At 39.0% G+C, this 26,415-nt stretch overlaps 1 protein-coding gene across 2 annotated transcripts in view; it reads left to right on the forward strand.

The window, feature by feature from the left end:
* The window catches only part of CPQ (carboxypeptidase Q), a 331,562-nt gene that overhangs the window by 184,206 nt on the left and 120,941 nt on the right, over window positions 1-26,415 (forward strand). The window lies entirely within an intron of this gene.

Consider the following 26,415-nt stretch of genomic DNA (forward strand, 5'->3'; position numbering starts at 1 on the left):
ACAGAAATAATCACCCTATTATAAGAATGGAATTATGATTACGGATTGTTTTTCACCGATTGCTTTCTATGGGAACCTTTATGCGCTGAATGTCCTTATGTTTTTTTACCATTGACCATTTCAGATTGTATAACCTGAGTTTAGGATTTTGGCTGCATTCAGGATCATATAGCGCCTTAGTAGTGGCTGTTTATTACTAGTGAAATGGTTCAGCTAACCTGTGTGAGACTCCAGTGAATGCTGCGCTTTATCACTCTATATATGATCTAGCTGAGACCAAAAAATTTAATTTATCTGGAGATTAAATAATCCTTCATACTGAAAAACTGGAGCTTTAAATATTCCTTAACAACTCAGATGTCTACTTTTTATCCTACCTTTGAATCTGCTGGATATACTTGATTTGATTTTACCTATTTTAAATTAAGTGCCAAATAAGGTTATGTTTTGATTTGTGCTTTCCAGCAGACATTAATGTCAGATAAAACACTGTGGGGTCTATTTATGACACTTCGTATTTTCGATATATTATCATTTCTTTACGCAGTCTTAAGAAATGAATTAAGGTAGCTGTTTATTAAACCTTTTCAGGAGGCTCAGATAAGAGCCTGTCCCGGTGCAGAGTCTATAGTAAAGTGATCGCAATCCGCTCTGACCTGGCCTATAAACTCAGCATGCCCAGCCAACAATTAGTGAAAGGAGGGAGGGGACTGCACAAAGTCTGCCAGGGAGGCATCCAAAGATCCCTCTCTTGCGATGCTGTGCCCATGGGACTGAACGGCTATGCTAAGTTTTTTGGAGCGTGATAAAATGCTCCAGACCACAGTCCTCATTGAGAAAGAATAGCTCTATATTTTAATTTTCCCTAATTGTTGCTGAAATGTCTGTTTTAAGACTTAGATTTAAGGCTACACTAAGGAAAGTGATGGGGTTTTAAGACGGTATACACTAATGACGCATCTGTACGTAACTCTACGTTTAAGAGAGTAAATGGGTTAATAAGGACAGTGTGTCTATGGTGGGGCTAAATGAGTAGTATTCTCTAGGGGGGCTCTATATAATATAGAGAGCATTATAGTGACCTCTATATAATTCAGTACATTCCAGTGAGCTCTATACAGTACAAAGAACATTCTACTGATCTCAATACAAAAAACATTCTAGTGAACAATATACAATACAGGGAAACATATACAAGCTACTTATTTAATTCAGAGTAATTAGCTCTGGTGTTGCTACAGTGCAGACCTCTTAATCTCGGGCTTTACTATACATACACCAGACCTATGGTGACTTTACCATACATACCTCAGACTTATGGGGCTTTTACTATATTGACTCCAGACCTATGGTGGCCTTGCTGTACAGACCCTACATCACTGGTGGCTTTATAATACCTGCTCCCCCCTAATCTTTATTAGTGATATGCAGATCCCAGATCTTTGGTGGGTTTATAATGCAGCATCCTTCCCCCCATCCAACCTCTGATGATAAAATGTAGACCCCAGATCTCTGGTGGCCCCCCAAATGAATTACCAATTCTGCTGTCCCGAGCTGTCACTTGTGTGCTGGAGAAGTAATTTGACAGCTTCCTGCACTCTGATTGATGGATAGTTCCAGCCATTCACCAGTGAGTGTGTGGATCTCCCACCACTCTGATTGGAGCATGGCCAGTGCCATCCACCAATCAGCATGCTAGGAGATGTTTACTGGGTATGACAGAAACCTGTCATACCCAGTAGCTGCTGTGGCTGCACAGCGCATGGCTGTGTCTTAAGGCTGAGAGGCAGGCAGATTATGTTCCCAGGCCATTAGGATTGTCTTAAAAACAGAATAGATGTGACCAAAGAGCATCCTCTGTCTGTCTCTCAACCACTAAGGCTAGCTAGGCACAGTGAGTCTGCAGATTGTACCTGTCCGGGGACCACAGTCCAGCCTGCCTCTAGGCTTGTATATCTTCCTAGGTGCCTTTTAACACATGCATATTTTGTAAATATGAATGTTGTTAAAAGTTTGCAAATGTTATGACATGTAAACGTACCAACATTATGTTTTATGTGCATCTGTTAGGCGGTATGATGTAAAATACATGTTTTCTAAGACATTCCCTTGTCATTCTGGATTGCAAAAATGCACATATAGCTTTAAATAGGTTTGTAAACCCATTCACACGTACTTCATGCATATTCATAACACACGGATTTAGGCTAAATCTGTGTTTTTTTGTGCATGTGTGAATGAGCCTTGGGTGTTCTTTGAAACAGCTTCACAGGCAAATGTGTTATGTCTTACTTGCTTTACAATTTCAATACTATTGTTACAGTTTACTATCTGCCTATATTGCTGAACAGCTACATTTTAATTGGTTATGTGGAACGATAATAGAACACTAATAAAAAGCTGTATAAAAAGAAATAACTATGAGGTAATTAGAATTTTGGGGATCTTTATGCTCATGGGTAGCACTGCAAAATCCCTGATTACAAGCTATAATTCTTGAGAGTGATGTTATATAATATGTCACCCACCCACATAAAGTCATTGCAGACTTCTTTCTTATTTATCAACTGTAACTAAAATTCTCAGTTTAGAAAAATGTCTCCACTAATACCTCCCATCTAGAGTATTGCAGTTACTGAAACACAAGCATAGTGTCCATAAAGTGCAAGATAAACAATCATTTATTTAATTTGTCTGAATTCAAAACGGAAAAAAAAAAACTAATTTTGTTTCTTTCCGTTACAGTGTATTTTCATTAGTTAATCAGTTCCGCAGTAATGCTTTCAATTCAGGAAAAAATAAAATATGCATTAGGCAGAGTCTTTTTTTTCTTATGCCGGGGTAAGCGAGGAATTTGCCATGTGTAACCAATATTGCTTTATCGAATACACAGCCTCATATACTGCACTGAAGATTTCAGTTCTTCTATATAAGGGGGAATCATTTATTATATTTAAAACAGTCATGTGATCATATTCTCACAACTTTGATGCAATACCTACAGTTTGAGACATTCTGCTTCATCCATTGAAAGACAATGATGACATAAACTACGTCATTGTACAGAAGGAAGGGGGGGGGGGATAGTGGGGGGGATAGTGATGAGACAAATCACACTTTGGATCTGAAGTACAAACAGTAGGCATGTATTATCTACAGTGTAAGGGGACATATTTTTTTTTCACCTACAAGATGGGGTTACTGAATCTTTCCTTTGCATATAATAGACTGCCTTCTATCTTATTCGGTACATAGCCCTCATTACTTTACACTCTTACATTGGTTGTCGTCTGTTTCCTGGGATCCGTAGGGTCTTCTACTTATTGTTATATAAGAATTGCTTTGTGAAGGACCCAATGCACAGGTAGAAATTCTTGTTGGCTCCAGTTTTGATGGTTGCGGATCTTTTACATTGTCATTTGGGTCTCTATGTCAGAGCTCTTCTTCCTGTGGTTTACATACATTTTACAGCCGTGGTCCAGAAGAGGTTCCCAGTCACAGTATATATCTGGATATCTTATGCACTGCTTGGAGTGAAACTGTGGGATATGGGGAGAAATGTAATTCACCCCCACCATCCAAAACTGAAAAGTTGTTTAAGGAGTGTCAGCCAGTATATAGATTTGTTTCATCTGACGCAAAGGCTGTTTTGGAGCTGGACACATCTTAACATTCTCCCCACCCTACATACGCATGCTCTTTTTTTCTTTTTCTTTTTATAAGCCTCTTTCCCCAACGGATATGATTTTCCTCATTATGATTCCTTTGACACCAGCCACGGGTCTGATAAAAAAAATTCAACTCAGGTGAATTATACACTGTGCTTTGTTTGAGTTATTCCTTTATACAGGCTATGAGCAAACTAAAGGAGTTGTGTTTGTCACTTCTTTACCTGGTACATGTCATATGTCCCTTCCTTTCTGGAACTGAGCACTGTTGGTAGATACTGCAACAGAATCAGACTCAATGTTGCTTTAGTACACCGGAGGTACTGCAGGTGGCGCTGTTCCTAAATGTTACTGTGTTGTCGCTCTGCAGCGAAAAGTATGTTCTGGTGATTTGTACAAAAGTATGTTCTGGTGGTTTGTTCTCATGTTGGTTTCACATGCATGATGTGTCATGTCTGTATGCTGAGATAACTGCACTGTTTAATACAAAAGTTAATTCACAAAGAACTTCCCAGGATGTTCCTATTGACTGACTGAATGAAGCATAATCTGCAACAGCCACACCCCAGTGATGTCATAACCTAAACCTCCCAACCGTCTCGATTTAGGCAGAAGAGTCCTGATTTGAGGGCTCTGTCACCCCATCCCAATTGGGACATCTTTGTTCTGATTGGTGGGAAATGTGGTAACTATTGTCTATTCATTGCTGCTCTGCAATGAATGTGTGTGGAGGGGAAGAACGAGCGGGACAGTCTAGTGCTTCAAAAGTGCTAGGCACTCCCCTTGTGTAGCCACGCCCACATAATAACATGGCCACACCTACTGTGGCATGACCATGCCCCCATCATGACGTAGCCATGCCCCCTGTCCCAAGCCCGCCTACCCAAATGTTGGCAGGTATGCATAACCCACAATATCAATATCTCTTACAGTAAGGATTATGGGGAAGAGAAATTTAGCTATGGCCAATGTTCTAAATGGTGAACTCTGCAAGCAGACTTGCTAGCATAAAATAGCTAAATATAGGTAAAAATATATCAGTTATATTTTGAAACCATCATCCCTTAATATTTACACTAGACATCTTCAGATGGGAAACAAATCGGGTGAGAATCCCTTTAAAGAGCTAAGGTTGCAAGATAGTGCAGTAGAGAGTAAGTTAATACTCAATAGGGAGCTGATGCTGCATTTCATTTATTGTCTGGCAGCTCTCCATTCATAATATCACTACAAGGCTAATCTCTGCAGAAGGTAACGTGTGAATGGTCCTAAGGAGAGGGGGTCATACGATACCTACACTTTCATGAGGGAAATATAAGTACAGTGCTCCCTTTGGGAAGCCGAGTGTACGCTGAGAGTACGCTATATTCTTGCTCTCTTCTGGGTGAATGGGGGATACAGATGTACAGCGTTTGTGTTTTTTTAATATAAAGTGCAGAAGGCACTATGTAATAAAGCAGTAAGGAGGCTGTGCAGAATCTGGTGACAGGTTCTTTGTTGCACTCTGGATCCGTACAGAACAAAACGTTATCAAAGATATAATTTTGCAACAAATAATGAGACGCAGAGGTTACAGCTGAGCATTGTTTTGCAAATTATTTGGAATATTTTGTTTTGTCCTTGTGTGATGAACTGTGTATGCAATTACTTAAGTATTTATTAACTAGTATATATTTTAATAAAATGTTGTGGCTGCACGGATTCTCAGACGGGTAATTTCCTGACAGACAAATGTAATCAATGCACTGCTGAGCTGATTCCTAGCCAGGCTAATTGCACTAGCATATGCAAGCACATTGCTATGTTTTTCCTTCTCTCTATTTGATTATTCTGTTTATTATTAGAACACATTTGTGTGTGAATGATTACAATCCCCATGTGAGCTGTGTATATGTCTCATCATAGAAAATGTTTTCTTTATATGAAAGGTCATTATAGTTCCTCAGAAACTCCGACATGTCTTGTGCAACGTTTTATTCATCTCTATAAGATCTCTTCTGTTTTCAGTCATCCAGTTTTCCATCGTGATGGCCGTCCTATGCAACTATTTTCCTGACAACTTTAAAATAAATTGCTGACATACATTTTGATTTTTTTAGTAACGCAATATGTAAGTAATGCTGCAATGTACAAAAAATTGAAAGTAGAAGTGTTTAAAACACAAGGCTGCGATGTCGTCTTGTGTTCATTGCCATTAGGATGTCATATTTTCATGGATCTCTATAAAACATTTTTACTGATGGATGTGAAAACTCCCATACTTCTCATAAACCCGATTTTTAAAATTGAAACATGTTTAGTCAGATATTCTAATCACCAGGGGCCTGATTCATTAAGGATCTTAACTTGAGAAACTTCTTATTTCAGTCTCCTGGACAAAACCATGTTACAATGCAAGGGGTGCAAATTAGTATTCTGTTTTGCACATAAGTTAAATACTGCCTGTTTTTTCATGTAGCACACAAATACTTGATAGCTTATTTGTACACTGAAATTTAAAGTTGATATTTGTGTGCTACATGAAAAAACAGGCAGTATTTAACTTATGTGCAAAACAGAACACTAATTTGCACCCCTTGCATTGTAACATGGTTTTGTCCAGGAGACTGAAATAAGAGGTTTCTCAAGTTAAGATCCTTAATGAATCAGGCCCCAGATCCTCTATCTGCCTTGGTTGCGGCTCTAAGCCTATGAATGCACTATTGTATTTTTGCCCCATTATATAATTCTGTTAGCGATAAGAGATTCCTTTTCGGACTTATTTACCACGAAAGCCATGCCAGGACAGTGCATCCAATTAGAGGCTGCCCCAGCCATGACTGTGTGCCACTGAGCTTTCTCTCACCGCTTGCTGATCGCAGTGGATAATGAATAAATTTCCGGGTCCTGACCCGGTAACTTTATTACGCATGCGCGGCCATCGATCAATGCACGTGCACAGACACATTAGTTAGATGAAGGAGGGGAGGAGGGTCCAGTCCGCTGGGGAGGGATCAGAAGATAACTCTCCTGCGGCGCTTTAGCTGTAGGTTAGACCTGCTAACCACTTACTCAGGTGACATTAGCTCTTGGGGACAAGCTCCAAAAAGTTAAGCTTTACAGAGCTTGCTTATTATATCCACTTCGCAGTCCCCAATGATAGTTATGGGGACTGCTGTATTCTGCAGTTGTTTGCATAATCCCCGAGATATCTACTGTGTTAGGCTGTTGTTAAATAGCCCTGTTATTTAGATCCATTTAAACCATGCGGAAAATAGGTAGGCCCTATAATTACAGAGGTCTTTGCAGCCTGAACCCTAGACAAACTGTAATCCTAATCCTAAACCATACTTGCCAACTTTTTCTTGTTGGCTTCAGGGAGATCCCGGGGGATGTGGGCGTGCGGGGGTAATGCTTGACGAACCGCATCATTTTTGCACCGCCCCCTAAACGATTGTCACAATTTTGGCCAATTACAGCAGGGGACAGGACTAAGATGACACAATATTTGCGTAATTAAGCACCACCCCCACCACTTATATATTGCAGGGGCGAGAACCAGAAGGTTCCCCTGGTCTCCCAGAAATGTGGGAGTCTCCTGGACATTCTGGAAGAGTAGGCAACTATGCGTTAAAGAAAAGCAGCTAATTAATCTCTAGAGACTGAAGTGTCTTTTACATTTCTGTCTCCGTTACTGTGGACATGTTGTCTTACCTGTCAGTCTTTGATTAAATCTTGGTCTCCATGAAAATGGCCACCTCCATAGGCATCAATACATGGACATAGGACACAATTTCTGAACTGTGTCATCATGCCACAGATGGCGAAGCCAACCACGTCTTGTACTGGCTCAGCATCAGGGAGAATGCCAGACTCTTCAGGGAGTGAGGGAGATCACCCCTATTTCAGAGAGACTACCTGACATTCAGGGAGAGTTGTCAAGTATGTCCTAAACTTGCCCCAAACCTTACCTGTAGCCACACATCTCTTTCATGATAACAGTACAATTCCTAACACAGCATTTGTTCTACTAGAAATGTTAAATAAAAGTTCTTGGCATACAGTTACTCTTAGTGTTACAAAGGGGGGTATATCGCCCCATACTGCAATCTCAGCTTAGGGGACCACTGATGTGTATAAACAGCCCTGGCACTTTTTTTTGTGAACTTTTGCCTTAAACTGCGAACCATGGACACCGTATTTGTTACGTTTATTCACATTTCCCTTCTCTTGCTTTTTCTACAAATGAGCCAATATATTTTTACATCTTCTGGAAAGCCAATATGTCTGAGGGTTATTCTTCACGAAGTCACAGACGTGTTATTTCTTTATAAGCACAGCCCGAGCTGCTGTGATCTGACTCTTGGCGCTCCTGAACGCATTCCATCCGTGTACCGTCACTGCTTGATGTAGGTCCTTTATAATTCTGCAGCATATTCTTGATTAAAAAGAAATACAGCTAGGACTTCTTAATGCAACATATGATCTAGCACCTTAAAATTCATGTACCACATGAACAGTAAGCACAGTGGAAATCAGTGTAATGAATGTTTCAAACTAGCCATAATGATATTTTTGCAGCACTTAAAGAACTTAGTGATGTCATGATATTGTGAAACCTATATTTTTGTGGTCTTCTTTTCAGCAGTATTTAACAGTTCTGCGCAGTAAAAAAAATAATAATAATAATTTTCCTTGTTCTTCTGGCACGGAAATCGTTTATGGAATAATCAGGCAGTGATCTAGTGTGTTCATGGATGAAATGTGGTTAAATGTGTTATTCCAGACGTTTTCTCTTATTATGACGTTATTGCATGGATGAAAAACACTGGAAATTTCACACACTAAACTATTATTGAGAAAAGTGAGATAAACCATGTCCCACCCCTTTCTATCCATTCATTTATACAGAATACAATTCAGTTCTATAGCGTAAACTATTTCTATACATAAAGCACTTATTTAATTATTTCTACATATGTGCTTAAATCTTTTCATCTATAATTATTTTAATTGTATTGGTGTCCGTGAAAATGGTTGTATAAACTCAGAAATTTAGAGGAAGTAGTATATTATATATATTGTGCAAACTTTAATGGGGAATTTATGTATTTTTTTAAATACAAATCATACCCCCCAGCTGATGCTTTGTATGTTATGGTTTTTAACCTTTCTACTTCAATCTGGTGGGAAAATAATGATATATTAAACATGTTTCTAACCTATCTACTGGTGAAGTGGAGATTTCATTTGACATTTATCAGTTTAGTTTGAAGCTGTAGTATTCAGAGATATCACCTGCCCTTCCCATCCACATTCCTTATTATGGATCCTGGCAAAGAATTTGGGATACTATTAGTTTGTTACAGGGTTTCAGCATTCTGCAAAACAAATAACTGTAGGTGGTGCAGTGAAACTAATAAATGTAAATCTCACTTTCAACCTGTGGAGAACTACAGTAGGTACAGGCGGTGCGGCCGCTATGGTGCCCAGGGGTGAGGGGCAATGCTGGAGACCCCCATCGGAGGCCCCCACATCACCCCCACTGAGGTTACTGCTCTGCTTTGATAAATGATTGATGAAATAGCAATTAAGAGTCCTCTTCTGGGATGCGCATGCACAATGGGCGTGTGCACCAGGCGCTGGAGGTTACAGCAGCATCCCTAGACCCCTATCCGAACTTTGCTAAGAGCCCCAGCAATACTGAGTTCTGCCCCTGTGTTCAACATTAAGGCCCTCGTACACATGAGTGTATGCATCTTTATGGTGCATAATAATTATAACTATCTTTATAAACCATCTTATCTTTTTTTTAGCCAATATATAATTACATAAAAATATTTTTTTAGGTGTCATTTCTGAGGTTTTGATTTGACAAACACTTGCCAATTGACAGCAAACACATGCCACCATCTACAGACAGGTTTAGGTTACTGTACCCTGCTTACAAAGTATTACAATATGATTTGAACGCTGCCCCTTCTAAAACAAAGGTACACGTATGTCTATTTTAATCGATTCCATCAATTTTGAAGTGTGCACTCATACATACTTTCTTATAAGCAGGGTTTATTTTACATTGACTTAATTATTGGCAATGGGACTTGAGTTGGGAGTTTTGATGGAACAATAGACAAGAAGTAACACTTTCATACCTGTATTGAACACATTGGGAAATAAATGTGACACTGTAAGAATGTATTCCCTTCAATGAGATGATAATCAGGTGTGAGTTTGAGGGAGCCCTCAAGAATCTGCTCGTTATGCCACAGAGTTATGGAAGTAGGTCATGTCTCAATGAACATAGACTTCCGAAGACCTTGGGTAGAACATTGCCAATGCACATGTTGGATATGTGTGGGATGGATCTCTAGGTATAGGAAATGTTTAGCTGAAGTCATTGCTGTTAACAAGGTTTCCATCAGCTACACTTCACATATTAAAAAAAAAGAAGACAGGGAATATTAGATCAATGTATTCAATAGATGCACGCAACATCATTTTTTTTGCATGTATATGTTATTTGTGTACTGTGGTCAAAGAGGGCGTTTGTACTCTGAGCCAAGAGAAGACGGTTAGCATTAAAAGGTTGTCAGGTTTCCTTCAGTGCTCCACCTAGTCATCGTGAAGGCAGTGCCTGGTCGCTGTACAGAGCACCTATGCGGTTATTTAATGGTCCTTATGAACCACCATTAGCAGATTTAACTACAAAGTTTCAACCCAAGTACTAAATAACTATCCTAACACAGTAGCCAAAATATTATGACTGACTTTATCCATCAAGTGATGCTACCATTCTACCATTGGCCCCTTACTTATACACGCACCTGGGCCAGGATTTGGCAGTCCTCCCGCATCAATGTTTCCCAAACTTTCTCTCCGAGCCAAACTGATACACTCTTAAATACTTAATACATCTGTTGGTCTACCTGTATAATTGTTGCACCTTGTTTATATTATATTAACTGAACACATTATTAAATATAATGACTTGCCCCTAGCTGAAACTGATCTCTGAACTCTGATAAAGAAACCCCATGTGAATGTGAATCATTTGTTTTGGCCTGCTTGTAATACCTTTCTTTTTATTGCTGAATTCTACTGAGCGATAGGACATTTTGGAGTTTACAAACATTAAAAAGGATTTATAAACTCTGCATACAATTTAATTCAGCATATGGCAGTAGGTGATATGCATACCCGCTTTATTTAATTTAATCAAAGCCAAATTTCCTTGCATCGGATTTTATTGTGTAGCTCTGATATATACATTAATAATGTAATATATGTAACGCAGTCACAATCTGAAAAATAGTATAAGACTTTGCATGAAACATTTTATTTTTTGTACTGCAAAACGTTTTTCAGTAATACCAATAAGTAACACTTCTTTCTCTGCCAAGCCATATGCCTGCACAAAGTTGCCAAGCGATTTTAATTGGTTGTTCTTTAATCAAATTCACTTATGCATATGTAGCAGTTTGCCATACAATATAAACTCATGCATATTAAGTGAACTTATAGTGGCTGTCTCGAAACCATCCCCATTTGATTAAACCTGCATAGTTGCACATTGTCATTGGATTGGCAGCTTGTATAATTTTGTCAGCGAGTGCTTGATCTTGGTAATAGGTTAAACGGTACTCAGAAATGTAGACTCTATAAGCCCAATTTACCTAGGAACATGTTAATTGAGGTCATGTTAATGAGTGTCGTCGGCATTCTGGAATATGCTCAGCATGTTGCTGTCCTAACATTACCTGGGAATCACCCACCAAGTGCGGTCAGTCATCTATATGAGTTCGGTGAAAGGATAACTCAAAATAAAAATGAGACAATAGAAAGGACAAGGTTTTAAATACCTTATGCCTGGTGTTACTCCAAATCAACAGGTCCCCCTGAAGGCTCCAGCAGTCCAGAGCTGCAACCCTCTCTCTTATACCACTTTCACTTTGCAGCCCTGGCAATATCTGGGTGACAGAGCCTCCCACTTTGACAAAATCCCGGGCCGACCGGGTTCACACTAATCCTGGGTCTGCCCGGGTCTCCCAGGCAGTATCACAAGAGGAGCTTTGATTGGCTTCTGACATCTACCCTGGTTGGACACATGAATAACCCTGCAAAAGTCCCGGGTTCAATTCCTGGGTCATCTGACCCGAGTAGATACAGGGGACCTGTTCACACTCAGCCTCGACCCGGGTCATCGTGGCTCCCTCCTGACAATAATCTGTGTTTTTGAGGCAGTATGAGCAGGGTATTAATAAAATGGTCCATTTTCAAACTAAGAGCAATGATGTCGATATCCCTACTGCAAACTTTTAATTTGCATGAAGCTTTGTGGTAAAACAATGAGTGTGAGAAACAGAGAGAGGTGGTCCTGGTAAGTCTATATGGAAAATAATGGTGTAAATGGTAGATAGTGTTGCTTAGTCTGCCCTTATCGCAATATTGATGTTCAAACAGGGTAAGCTGATTAAAAATGTTGGCTCCTCCAATGACTCCAGTGGATTATTTTTCACCTTAGACAAGTAGACAGCTGCACTTGTAAACAGTGAGATTTACTAAAGGAAAAACCACACATCAAACCGCATGATTTCAAAGCACCAGTTCTGAAACCGCTATCCTGATTTTTGTAAAGAACAGCAGTCATGCAATGTATCACGATGTGGTTTTCAAAACAGCACATTAAAATGCCAAGAAAAAGTGACATCATATTATAAATCAAGTAGTATTGGTCCCGTAATCAAATAATACATTTATATTGCTCCCATAATCAAATAATACATTTATATTACCCCCATAATAAAATAATACATTTATATTGCTCCCATAATCAAATAATACATTTATATTGCCCCATAATCAAATAATACATTTATATCGCCCCTGTAATTGAATAATACATTTATATTGCCCCAGTAATCAAATAATACATTTTTATTACCCTGATATAAAATAATAAAGTAATATTGCCTCTGTTATAAAATAATACGTTAATATTGGCTGATCAATAAATACATTATTATTGTCCCCATAATTAATAAGTTAATGTTGATTCCCTAATAAATAATTAACTTATACTTTTGCTGCCTTGCCTGTCAGAGCCATGTTTAAAAAAATCAGCTTTTTTTTCTGTGAGTTTGTTTTAAATCTCATGCATATGTCATCATACTAGATTAATGTCGCCTCCTGGAATATTAGAAACAAAAACCTCTGTAATAACATACTTAGTATGTTTAGGAGCAGAAAGTCCCTTCTGAGCTGTATCTAGACATGTTAGTGCCCTGGACAAAAGATAACACTGATGAACCTTAGGGGGAGTAGATGCTGCCTCTCAGTGGTTAGATGGGGATGTACCTAGGTCTTCACAAGAACAATGCCTTTCTCCAACACGGTGCGGCTCTCTCCTACATGTTGACTTTCTCCTACCTGGTGCTGCTGCTGGTGTCTTATGCTCCGTTTCTGCTTGGCTAGTTCCTGGAATGTTGGGTCCCTGTTTTAAAAGAGATTGTTACAATTCACCCGCTGGAACGTTGAGCAGTGATTGAACAATCTATCCTCCCTCCCCACAACCAGACATTAAATCAGTAGAATTTTTTGTTTAATAAATAGGCCTCCTTTCCACCCAGTCAGTTCCAGAATTTAACTAATAGCATTAATATGCCTATTTCCCGCCATATAGCCCTGACATTAAATTAAATTAATAGCACCCACATTTAATAATTAAGCCTCCTTCCGCCAACCACCCCCGACATTAAGTTAATACCATTCCCATTTAATGAACAGACATATCTCCCCATCAGCCCAGACATTAAATTAGTAGCATTCCTATCTAATAAGCAGATATATTCCACACCCACTTGCCCCAACATTAAATTAATAACATTCCCTCTTTCTTGTATCTTCTGTGCCAGCTCCTCTTGTCTCCTCTATTCTGACAGCGCTGTGACAAAATTTTTACTCTGTCAAACAGTGATGCAGTGCAGGCCACTGAGCAGCACTGCAGGGTTGTATTTGCCATACAACGCTGCAATGCTGCCCAGTGGCATGCACTACATCATTGTTTGGTGGTAATTTGACATATAACGGGTGGGCATTGTGCCCTGGGCGGCCACTCCACCCTCACCGTCTTCTTTAAGACCCTGGGTCCCTTAAAATATGTTTAATGTAAGAATATTACGGAGCTATGTTAATACTCAAGCATATTTATACTTAAATATTTAGCAGTAAGAAAGTTAAGGCTCACTTATTAATTTATTAAGACGAGCAGTATCTTATAACGCCATGCCTAGTAGTTGGCTGAGGATCCATGGGGAGGTTTGAAGAGGGAAGATTAGAAATAGGACAAGGAGAGAGAAAATGTGATAGAATAGACAGGAAAAGGCTGATTCAGCTTTGGGGTTTAGTTCTGGTAAGGAACACCACGAACATTTAGATTTCACTCAAGGTGAGTGATGAGCTTAATGACTTGTCAATAGTGGGAGCTACGGGCTACTCCTGCAATTATGCCACCATTTACTATGTAGGGGCCATTAGCAGGAGAGTGAGTGGTGTGTGTCGCACTAGCAATAGTTAAGCTTCCTGAATCCAGAGAAAACATAGGAATATCTGCCATTAAAATAACATTTAATAGATAAGTGTGAGGATCCACTGCAATACCAGGTGGCGGAGTATCGTCATCATTCTTTCTCACTTACTGCAATAAGCACTTTGATAAAGACCAAGTTCATTACGAGACTACGAGACCACACATGTATGCAGCCTTTAAAAACCCTCCTACCAATCTTTACAAGAGTAAAGTTGGAATTTGTCTCTCTGTTGCTTCAGGAGTCTTGTGTTGTTTGCCTGTTTATCAACTTTGTACCTCACGATTCTACCTTCTACCACCCATCCTCTCCAACTTTGTTCCTCACAACCCATCCTCTCAGGAATAAGTGGATTCTGTCTCTAAGTGGTGTGTCCCTGATAGCTATCTCGGCCAAGTGGTCCTCTCCTGAGATTAACTAGCACCATTACATGAAGCTCAGAACATTATGTAGATACAACTAGAAAAAATGCTGTGTCCTCATCCTTTCATCTTGCTGGTACTGGTGAACCAAGGCATAAACAAACGTTTCCCTCAATTTGATCCCACAGCAGTCCTATATGTAACAGTTAATTTTATGAGGGTATGAATGCCATTTGATATAAGGTAGGTCCTTATAAGAGGTTACCACGTTTGCGGCCTAATGTTACTTTAAAGACTGAGTCCATGAGATCCTGGAATTCAGCAGCCAGAACATGTTTGTATTATATTGTACAGTAGGCTGGGTGCCCTCAAGGTTGTGTATTGACAGTGTATATATAACTGAGAGCAGAGCCATGTGCTACATCTTGAAATTTTTTCTTAACAGCAATATTGGAGTAAAGTCTCAGGTGGCATCTAGGGTCAAACTCAGTCAGCTTATAAAGACCATGTGGGGCTTCTATGGCCTAACCTAAAATGCCCTGGTAACAGTGTCAGACTTATGAAGAAGTAGGCTAGTATGTTTCAATATGAGAGGACAGAGAGAAGATGTTGTCAGATTCCACTTGAATGACCCAGTAATATGTCATGGATTTTTTTAAATCTATAACTGAACAAATCCACACCATAAATAAAAGGATTCATGGATTCATGGATCTATTGCTTCCAGTTCATTTACTGCAGTCTGGGGTACAGTAGCCACTCATCACATTTTCTGCTTGTAATATGAGGTTGTCTGAGAGATCATAGATTCATGGATATCTAAGATGTGGTGGCATGAAACACTTGCTTAACGAAGTAAAGCAGACTTCCACAATTTACAAGTGGTGTTAATGAGTGCTGCTCTTGGGCTAAACACGTCAGTGGCTAGAACTCTTACTCATTGTCTATCCAGATAGTGGGAAATTGTGTTCAGATCTCAGGACGAAACAACAGGCTGTGCTGCTGGCCTATATTAAATAAGCCATTGTCAGAGAACAATACGTCCAGTTATAAATATTTATAAGCTGTATAAACAGTTATCATTGATGTAAAGAAAACGCTGCCATGTATCCAAAAATGTAATTCTAATACCAAACACCTTAGAATACGAACTCTTATTTTGGGCCCAAATCTATTCAATTGTTGGCTCTTTGTGGCTTCTCTTACCTAATCTCTCTGTCCCCCAAATTCCTAAAAAAGTACGAAGCATTTGTTAATGCGGTATTTTAGACCTATACAAACACACTGAATATCTATTCTGCTCAAATCTGGCATTAAATCTGGGAGTCGGCTCATGCCAGAGTACAGGTCATTACCCAACATAACCAACCACGTCAGGTCTTATATTGCCATTTGGCTGGAATACACAATCATTATCGGCGTAAGAGGTTTACCATGATCACACTATGTTCTCTGTGGTTTGCAGTGCATATTTATGTTGTGCATGTCAAAATAAACTGTTTAATGGTGCAAATTGATATAGTTCTAAATATTTCGCTGATAAACGCAAAAGGGCTGGTTCAAAGACAACATTCATCATGAATAATGTTTTCTGTGTTATTAGGAATTAATTTGAAAGCTGCATTTAAAGAAGTACTATAGTTCAGAAAAGTAAGATTTAAAAGCCCCAGAAAAAAAAAAGCAGACACTGGTGGATGTACAACAAATACATTTGTATTGCAGATATATAGAGATTGTTGCATGATGTATGAATTTCAAATTATGTAATTTTTGTTTCTTCTGGAGCAAGACAGGAAGCTGGATAATGTGACTCATTAATTTAATGCATGTCTTTAGGACAGTGATCACAGCTCTAAAGCTCTAAAGAACTGTCCTCATCTCTCTGTGATAACCCAACTTTGGACAGCAGAATGGGGTGCTCCTTGCCAGAAAATTAGATGTGGTTTACATGGATCAGGGGTACAGCTTAAATTGTCCAATGTTGGCAGGTAGAAGTTGTGAACATGTACCCCATAAGGAACACCCACTATGAACAGACAGCATCTTCTACCAGATCAAAGAGAGGCAATGCAGTCAACTGCGGACTTGGGGAAAGGCCATCCAAGCCGGAGTGAGTCTAAAGTGACGGTGCTTGGGCATGGCTGGATTTGACTTGATTCTGAAGTCCCTGAATAAGGTGTGGAGTAATAACAGATACTTGGAATGACTTCACACTTTCCTACATCACACTGAGAGATCTAGATTAGTAATTGTGCACTGGGTAGACAGGCTTCTTAATACTTTCATTGCATTATTGTAGGATTCATGGAAGGGCCACACCCACATCCTTCAAGTATAGTAGAGAATAGATTTACATTCTTAATTGAGGACAATGTTCGTGACTTGGATAATGGAACACTAAATTGGTATCATGCACCCTTGCTTCTAAGATGGAGGCATCATTTTGATCTAGCCATATTTTGTAATATATCATATGTCACTAATTCAATAATCTGATATTGTCTAATACCTTTTTATTAATTGTCAATCAGGCATTGTATAAAATCCCCATTGGTGGCATGTGATAAGTTAAGATTGTTAAATTAACAAAGCATACATAACTGTGTTTGAATCCACCAATCATTACAGAGCACTTCCATTATTTAGGAGTCTACAAGCCAATCACACAATAGGTAGTCTCCTCCTTTCCCCCATTCCAGGAAAAATTTAAATCATTCATTAACTCTTACAGCCCTTAACAATAAACTAATGAACTCTTCACCGATACATACAGCATAAGAGTACAGTGCTTCCAGCCATTTGGCTTCACATAGCAGCCTCACAGGAAGGTGGTCAGTCTATTCTTTCTAATTTTAGTGTTGTTGTAACAGAACACATTAGCAGAGACAGCAGCACATAAATTTCAGTATGTGGCAAAACCAGAAGTGATGAACTGTTCAAATTCTATGGAAACAAAGAAATGACCGCGGTGGTTTGGCACAGCTTACTCTGAGGTCATGAATCCAGCACCTCTGGTGCTACATTTCTTGTAAAAGATGGAGAAGTTTCATTACTAGAGAAAACCCCTAAACAATTGTTACTAAATTAGTTGATAACATTTTTTATTAAATCTCATATAGAAGAGGAAGTCTCATTCCTTTCCTTGCCAAGTACCCCTTTCTTCCGTAAACCCCTTCTGTCTGTATGTCTGTAAATGTTTAATAAATCACCCATTTGACATTTTTGCATATATTTTATGTACTTATGTAAGAAGCAATTATTCTGAGCTAATTTTAACAGGGTGAGATAGCTCTATAACATGTACGAGGTTGCCCACCTATGTTTTGGGTCCTGCCCCACAGGTTGATAAATTGATGTATAGTATGATGTTGTCACAGGGGTTGACAAAGACATCAGTAGCAACTATTTTTATCTTTGTTTTCGTGAATGTGGTTAGCATGTAGTGTTGGCTGATTGAGTACCTAGAGCACAATGTTCTAGGTAGATCTAGAGAGCACAAATTGTACACTTCTTTATTATTATTATTATTATTATTATTATTATTATTATTACTATTATACATGTTTATGGTTATTTTGATGTTCTTTATTCCTCCTTGGTCTATATGTCTATTTTGCTTTTTTTGTCTCCTTTTGAAAATATTGTCTTTGAGATTCACACTGCATGCAAATACTATACCTTCCTTTTTTCCTCAGGAATGTTCCCAGAATGAGTGCTGTGAGCCTTCGTTAACCATTTGGCTGCCACTGCGGCAGGATTTACAGTAATGGCTATCCCTCATTCAGTCAACCCTCGCTATAATCCTATGCTGAGTGACAGCTCTTTGGGACAAGTCTATGCCTAGGAAAGGCATTGTATCAGATGCGTAGGGTTATATCTGAATTGCACAGCTGCTGGTACTAACAATGATTGGCAGGGAATGTCTAGATTTGAAATACCTCTTACAGTGTTCGTGTTAAAAAGAGCATTATAATTGGGGATGTAATTTTCTTATTACCGCATGTCTGTGGATATAATTTACTTTAGAGAGCCATATTAATTCATTTGCTCATGCATACATTTTACAAACACAAAAAATAGTCAATCATAATTATTGTAAATTAAGAATAAAATTACCTTACAAGTATGTTTAAGTGTTTCCTGGTCTCAGCTTCACATGTGCTAAAATTAAATGTCACAGAGGTAATTGGTAATTTTCTCATACAACCTAATATAAGTGGATTAGCAACTTTAAAAGCTTTAATGGGTCAGTACCTCTCACAAATAAAAGCTCTTAATATGGAAAGGTTTTGTTTGTATGTACAACTCTCACAGTTCTCTGGTATGATAAGGTTCTAACATATAAAACAACAGGACTCCTACTCAGAGATCATTTATCCCATCTAGGGGTAAATGTATCAAGCTGAGAGTTTTCCCGGCGGGTTTGAAAAGTGGAGATGTTGCCTATAGCAACCAATCAGATTGTAGCTGTCATTTTGTAGAATGTAATAAATAAATATTAGATATAATCTGATTGGTTTTTCAAACCCACCGGAAAACTCTCAGCTTGATACATTTACCCCCTAGTGTGTAAATTGCCATTCCACATGTGGGGCATGGCATGCCTAGTGCCTCTGAAGGGCTATGTTGCCCCTAACCCCTTTAAACAACCAAGCACACCCTTGTACTGTTGCATATGCCAATGGCAGGTCAGCGGGGCATACTTCTATGCATTCCCATCAGTCGGGATAAATGTCCTGGATGTTGGGACTGCAGGAAAGTCCCCTGGAATTGGGACTATCCTGTCTAAATCAGGACAGTTGAGATTTCTGCACATCCATCATCATCATCAATGGTACAGAATATTGACTGTTTATAGAGTCCAGCAGTCCATCAGTCCTGTAAATCTCAATGTCACATGTTGAATCAGCATTTAAGAACTGTGCTCATAGTATGGAAGATTTTAGTTTGTGGGACAAGTTATGTAAATAAGATAGTCGGAATGGAGATTCCATATGTTATAAATCATGTTTGCTGCAGAGGGTTTTATACCTGTAAATAGGTCTAAGAAATCCACCCAAAAAGTTGCAAAAGAACTAAATTTTAACTATAAAAAAACAGCAATCCTGATTTTCACTTCACTTTCATATGAAACCAAAAAGGCATACAATCAAGTAGTATTTTATATGAAAATCATAAAAGTAAATGAGGAGGCATGGCTTATTGTCACTGTAAGTAGTATTGTGTGGTGTTTTCACTTCTCAGAGCTATATATGTAGTGCACATCCTATTTCCTATGTTACTGTTTAGTTCTGCAAAATGCCTGAGACAAATTGTGTCCATAAAGAAAGACTGCATAACCGATACAGGTAGTAAATGACCACCAGTGAGTAAATGTCTGATTGCAGTGTACAGTTATTAACACAACTTCCATTTTTGGGAAAATGAACTATAAGTCTGTACCCCTCTTCTGTCTCTCTAATATAATGTCTTCTGCATTACTTAAAGTACAGTCAGGGCTGATGTTAGGGAAGTCAAACAAAGCAATTGCCTGGGGCTCTGGAGCTCTGCAGGTTCCCATACAACACACATATATGAGTGTTGACAGGAGCTTCCTTAGTTGAACTGAGTTGTACGTATGGGCAGTGCCCTGGTACATCTACGTCTTTGGGCCCATTTCATAGCTTCAGAAGGGGGCGGGGGCCACACCAGGTTGGTGACTTCTCCCACTTCATGCCAGGCCAAGACCCCCAATTAGGCCCAGCCCCGGTACTTTGTACATGCCCTACCCCCTCTCTGCGGCTCTGCGTATGGGGTAAGGAAGGGTGTAGACATAAAGGTCACAGAAGAGCAGAGTGGTGCCTGTTATTAGTGTTACCTCTGTCAAGAGGTGGCCAGCACATTGGTAATCAAGAATTAGATGTCACTGTCTGTTTACTGCAGTAGAAAGTTGTTGAGTAGTGTCACTGTCTGTCATGTCATTGAGTCCCCAGTCCTGTCAGTGAGAATGTCTGTCTTGGCAAAGTTTTTCCTTAGTCCAGTCAGTGAGAATGTCTGTCATGGGCATGGAGATGTCTGTATATTGAACTGTATATGGTGGGTTTTTACATTATATTTATAGTATTTACTTCTTGTGCCATAGGGTGCATGCTAAGCATTTACTACACCAAACTAATTTCCCCTTTAAAAAACAAATTGAACTCTTCTTCCCTGCCGCAGTCCAAATGAAAATATTAATCCAAGTATTACAAATAGATGGGCACACTAATGAATTAAGTACGATTAGCTGAAGGGGTCAATACGTAATCAGCATTCAGAAGTGACTAGTGTTGCTGATCGTCATTATCATCATTGTATCTTGTTTCACCAGCCCTTTAGCACCAGCAAGAAATAAGGCTACTGACTTGTGTGTATATGTGTCTGCATCTGGGTCATTTAGTGTTAGGTGCAAATCCAGCTAAAGGGTACAATTTCGCACCCGGACAAACCATGTTATGATGCAAGGGCTGCAAATACAATTTTGAACTAGAATGTGCCTCTTCCCAGGTCTAAATTTGTTCGCCCAGGTAGCACAACATGGTTTCCCTGTGGTGCAAAATTGCACCTTCTAGCTTTCCTATTGTCTTGATGAGGCCCTCTATGCATTCAGTGGGAATTTATTAAATTCAATGGATTCCTGCTTAATGCATACATATGTGCTTTTCATGTGTTTGATATGCAGAGCATTCAATGCATTTAATGGAGTTCTGGAAGTGCTGGTCTTTACTTCTCTTTCTTCCTTCGCTGCATTTAGAAGCGCGTGTTAACCTGCTGTAATATTCCGTGCTCAGCAGCATTACATACGGGGCCATCCTGCATAGACTCACACCCACAACTCTCCTAACCTTAACAGGCATGTCGGTGTCACTGAGTAGCTGCCAAATTTAAAAGGATGTCTCAGTTCATGCTGAGCAACAGGCATTTTTTGCTAATCTGGTACTGACTTTGCTAATCAGACCTGGCTTGTTCCTGATCATCCTTGTGCATGTTGAGTGATCGCTGTTCTGAAAACTAATTGCCCACTCCTTGCCTATGTCTGACCATCACTGTCTACTTATGATCCTGACCTTTGCTTTGTAATGTGACCTGGAACCCGCTCATCCCGACTGCTGTCTGTGTCTCCGCTCATTGTGATCCGGTCTTGTAATGAAGCTCATTGTCTACACACGGCGTGGGCCCTAGGGAAGACCAGTCACTCACTAGATTCCGCACTCCAGAGGTGATATACTTTAGAATACCAGAAATGTCATGAAAACAACAGTATTGGGGTTGTTGGTTCAATAACTGGACTAATGGAATATATTTTTCAACTACCCTGGGGTAACTCTGTATTTGTTTATACAACTCCAATCTATCTACAATTCCAAAAGGAATACAAACTAGGATAGCCATGGAATCGTAGATACAGGGATGTCTTGAAGTATTTATACATTGTTTTCAAACAACGAGTAGTGAAATCATTTTTCATTTAATTTTCCCTTTTGTACTGAAATTGACAAGGTATCTCTTAAATTATGTGGGAACATCTGTCTGAGACATTAAGATGAAATTCCAAAGCTGTCTTGTAGTGGTTGCTGGTCATACACTAGGAATGTTAGTTATCTAAATTCTGTGTTTTGTAATTGGATACATACTTTTACAACGTTAGCATTTGAAAGCTAGGAAAATCTCCGACCAAAAAAACAGTGCCGGATCCTGACAAAAGACATTAAATTCAGAATGCATCACATCTGGAAATATCGGCAAATGTCCAAGCTGTAATACAAGGCATGGAGTTCAAGGCTCTTGCTTTGAGCCAAGACCGTTTCATCTGTACTCACCCATTAGATATTGTTAGTGGAACTGTGTCAGGTTGATGGTGTTGTATTAACATTTACAGAACAAGATGAGTGAATTGGATTAGTCATGTAATCCCGGCTTTCTTGCACTGCTTATGAGGCTACTTCAGTGTTGTTAGTAGATGTAATAGAACAGTGCATTTGGATTCATTGTTTATGACCATCTAATCAGAATGACTGTTGGTAACTGTGGTGATGGCTGGATTGATTCCAGGATCCCAGAGTTATGAAAAACAGTATCTAAGATACATTCCTTTTCAGCATATTGTCAGACATGACTACCAGTCACAGACTCACAAATACCTTGAATAACGTATATATATTGTTTTTGTGCATGCACGAGTGCTTGTTCATTAGCACAGTTCATTAGGCTTAATGCAAAGGAATATATGTAGAAATATAAGAAGAAAAATACATGTTATAATATTAAGGGAGGAAAATATTTGCTTGTGCCTTTGAGTGATAAATAATGCTATTGTAATGTAATAGAACAAAATGACACATTAAGCACTTATGTGTACCATCAGTTATACGGAAGCAGAGACCAGCCTAGTCCATCTAAAACTTTGGTTTAGAGTTAAGAAGGGAACATGGGGTAGGAATGTGAAATGGTTTGATATGTAAATGATCCATGTCCTTCATCTCTCTCAATATCGTATTGGAAGCCAATAGGCAGCATCTTCTTCTTCCATTTTGCTTTGTATTTGTTAATCTTCAAATGGATTAAACTGATTTTTAAAAGCAATAAAATATATATTTAGGGCATATTTATTAATTATCAGATTTTCCCAATAAATAACTTATCTCCTAATTATTGGAGCTATTTATTTATTTTGGTAGAAAGGGCAGTGCTTAAGGCAGCAGTAGACCTACTAAAATTCATACTGCACATGCGCAGTGATGTAACGGTATTCTCTGGCGGGGCTGCAAGTCAGTCTAACGCCATCCTGAGGAGGCGTTAGAATTTAATGTTAGGCGGTGAAAAGCTTAGCTTTTCGCTACTTGATAAATTGTATTACTTCGCCTTCCCTGTAGAGGTCTATGGGCAAGGCATCATCATCTATTTATTTATATAGCGCCACTAATTCCACAGCGCTGTAGAGAGAACTCATTCATATCAGTTCCTGCCCCATTGGAGCTTACAATCACAGACCGAGAGAGACTAAGGCAATTTAATAGCAGCCAATTAACCTACCAGTATGTTTTTGGAGTGTGGGAGGAAACCGGAACACTGGGAGAACATGCAAATTCCACACAGATAAGGCCATGTTTAGGAATCGAACTCATGACCCCAGTGCTGTGAGGCAGAAGTGCTAAGCATTAAGCTGGCTTAAATTTTAAGCTTGTGAGCAGGGCCCTCTTACCTCTCTGTCTGTATGTATTACCCAGTATCGTTTTATTACTGTTTGTTCCAAATTGTAAAGCGCTACGGAATTTGCTGGCGCTATATAAATAAATGATGGTGATGATGATGAAAGGCAGTATTTGGTGTCACTGATCTCCTGCGTTAGAGCTTTAATAAATAGCCCTAAACTGACACTTTCTGCAGCAAAAACGGCAGTCAGTGCTTGATAAATAGTCCCCTAAATCTGCTAGACTCTGACTGTTCCTGTGTGACTGCTGCCATGTGCTCCGTCTATCTCTGGAGACTCCAATACCACTACCTGATTTGATTACTGCGTATGGAGTCAGTTACATTTATTTTACTTTATTGTTGAGTAACTGACCAGCTGTGCAGACATAAAAGGTATTGGCATATAATTAAATCTATATATAACCACCATCTGTCTGACACTTTGGACACATTGAATATACCCCATAGTAACAGTGCAGAAATATACTCAGAAAGAAAAGTTGTGACATCCCTACTTTCTAGCATTTAAAAGCTAAAGGAATATGTTTTATGTTCTCCTTCCCTTGGTTTTTGGAGCTACAGTATGTTTTTTGACTTTCTACAAACTCAACATGATTGCAATCAGTGAGGGTGGCTGGCTTACACATGTATCTGTACCTCTAACCGCACACGGAAATTGTGACAATTTGGTGCATGCTGTGCGTGTATGCATCTAGTCCTACAGTGATTTCAGCACTATTTATACAGGCATCATGGAGAGTATATAACAAAATATTTACACAACCTTATAGAAGAAGTTACGAATATTGTATTCTACCATTCATATTAGGCAGGTGAAACAGGAAATAAAGGATGTTAGTGATGAAAACCTGTTATTACTGATTATTTTCTTTTTTATACTAATCTTTATCTGACATGTTATTCAAATTATGTATATCAGCGGAACAGGCCGTTTCGCAGAGATGTGAAGTTATGTTGATACAACCTTCAATTCTGATTTTGCTTTACAATTCCACTGAATGCCGAACCACCTTGTTTGTAAATTCAAGGTTCCAGGAAAAAATAGATCTGGGACAGCGATGGTTAATTCATGCTGCTGCGTATTGTGGTCAAATTCAGACTAACATGCAACATTTTGGCGGTTATATACGGAACACGGTGATTATATTGCGGAACAGTTATGAAAATGTTGTTCCTCAGTACTCTTTACTGCATTAACCTTTATTTTGTAATTCAAAATCATTCAATTCACCCTTTATTACTGTGGTAAACCACCTTCAAAACTGACTGATGAAATCTTCAAATCATTGACTTCAGTGTTCTCTACTTCTGAAGCAAAAACCAAACAACCCAGCGTGTTGAGACTGCACCCATTGTGTGCGTCCTTTCTACTGGTGCCAGCAGCTTACAGATCACTGAATACATTATTTAAAATAACGTAGAACTTTACTTCATTGCTGATACACTCCTTCTCTGTCCCAAAACAGAACCCATCTATTTCCTATATTTTTCTATTTAATGTTTCTCTATGTCGGGCTCTCTTTATGTGTGGGAAAATGCAGACTTTGTACTTTGTAAGTTATATATTGCGAAAAACCCTCTTCCTGCCATATCTGAAAAACTCTTTGTACAAAACTTGTTGACAGGTAAACCGAAAAAAGCATTCCCACATTTTTAATGAAACGTATTAACATATAAAACGTAATAAGCCTCCCCACATTTTTAATGAAACTTGACAGATAAAACCAAATAGGCATCCCAACATTTTAAATTAAACTGTTCATTCATAGACTATGCTTAATAATTCATTTTACATTAGCAGAGCAAATTATTTGGTAGCTGTCATTCATAGTAATAAATAATGGAGATACGATGCTTTGAAAAAGTATTCAGCTTCCATCTATTTTTTTCCCAATTTTAGACAGGTATTTTTATTCTTGAGTTACACATTGATTTACACAGAGCCCCACCGTACCCCCAAAAAGAAAGCTAATAGTAAACCATAAAATAATAGAATTTTAAGAACTCAAATCAAATAATTTAATTCATCTCCCTTGATCAATACGTCTCTACCTCTGGCAGTAGGTACAGCTAGAAGGCTTTTGGATAAGTCTCTGTTGGTGCATTTTTTGCCCACTGCTTCTTGCAAAACTGCTTCGGCGAGGTCAGGAGGTTTGTTGGTTAACAGGGATGGACAACACAATTGAGCTCTCGCTATAGCTTTTCAAAGGGATTAAGTTCAGGAATCTGACTAGGCCACTCAACTATAATTATTTAGTTTCAAGCCACTCCACTGTTGTTCTTGCAGTGGGCTTTGGAGCAAGGTTCTGTTGAAAGACAAACTTCCTCCCCAGTTTGACTTTTTTTGGCAGAGGGTAGCAGGTTATTGTCCAGGATCCTGACAAGATTACCAGTCCCAGCTGCTGAAAAGCGTCCACATAACTTACTGCCACCACCATATTTGATTTCCAACCTCCAGAACCCTTCACAGATCTATGGCTGGAACTCGTTCTAGTTTTCCCTGCCGTTCCACATCTTCGGGTAACGGAACTGGTCTTTGAGCGATGATGTCATGTTTGAAGGCAGCAGAGAAATCATAAACAATAATCA

This window comes from Mixophyes fleayi, chromosome 5, assembly GCF_038048845.1.
Source record: "Mixophyes fleayi isolate aMixFle1 chromosome 5, aMixFle1.hap1, whole genome shotgun sequence".
Lineage (NCBI taxonomy): Eukaryota > Metazoa > Chordata > Amphibia > Anura > Limnodynastidae > Mixophyes > Mixophyes fleayi.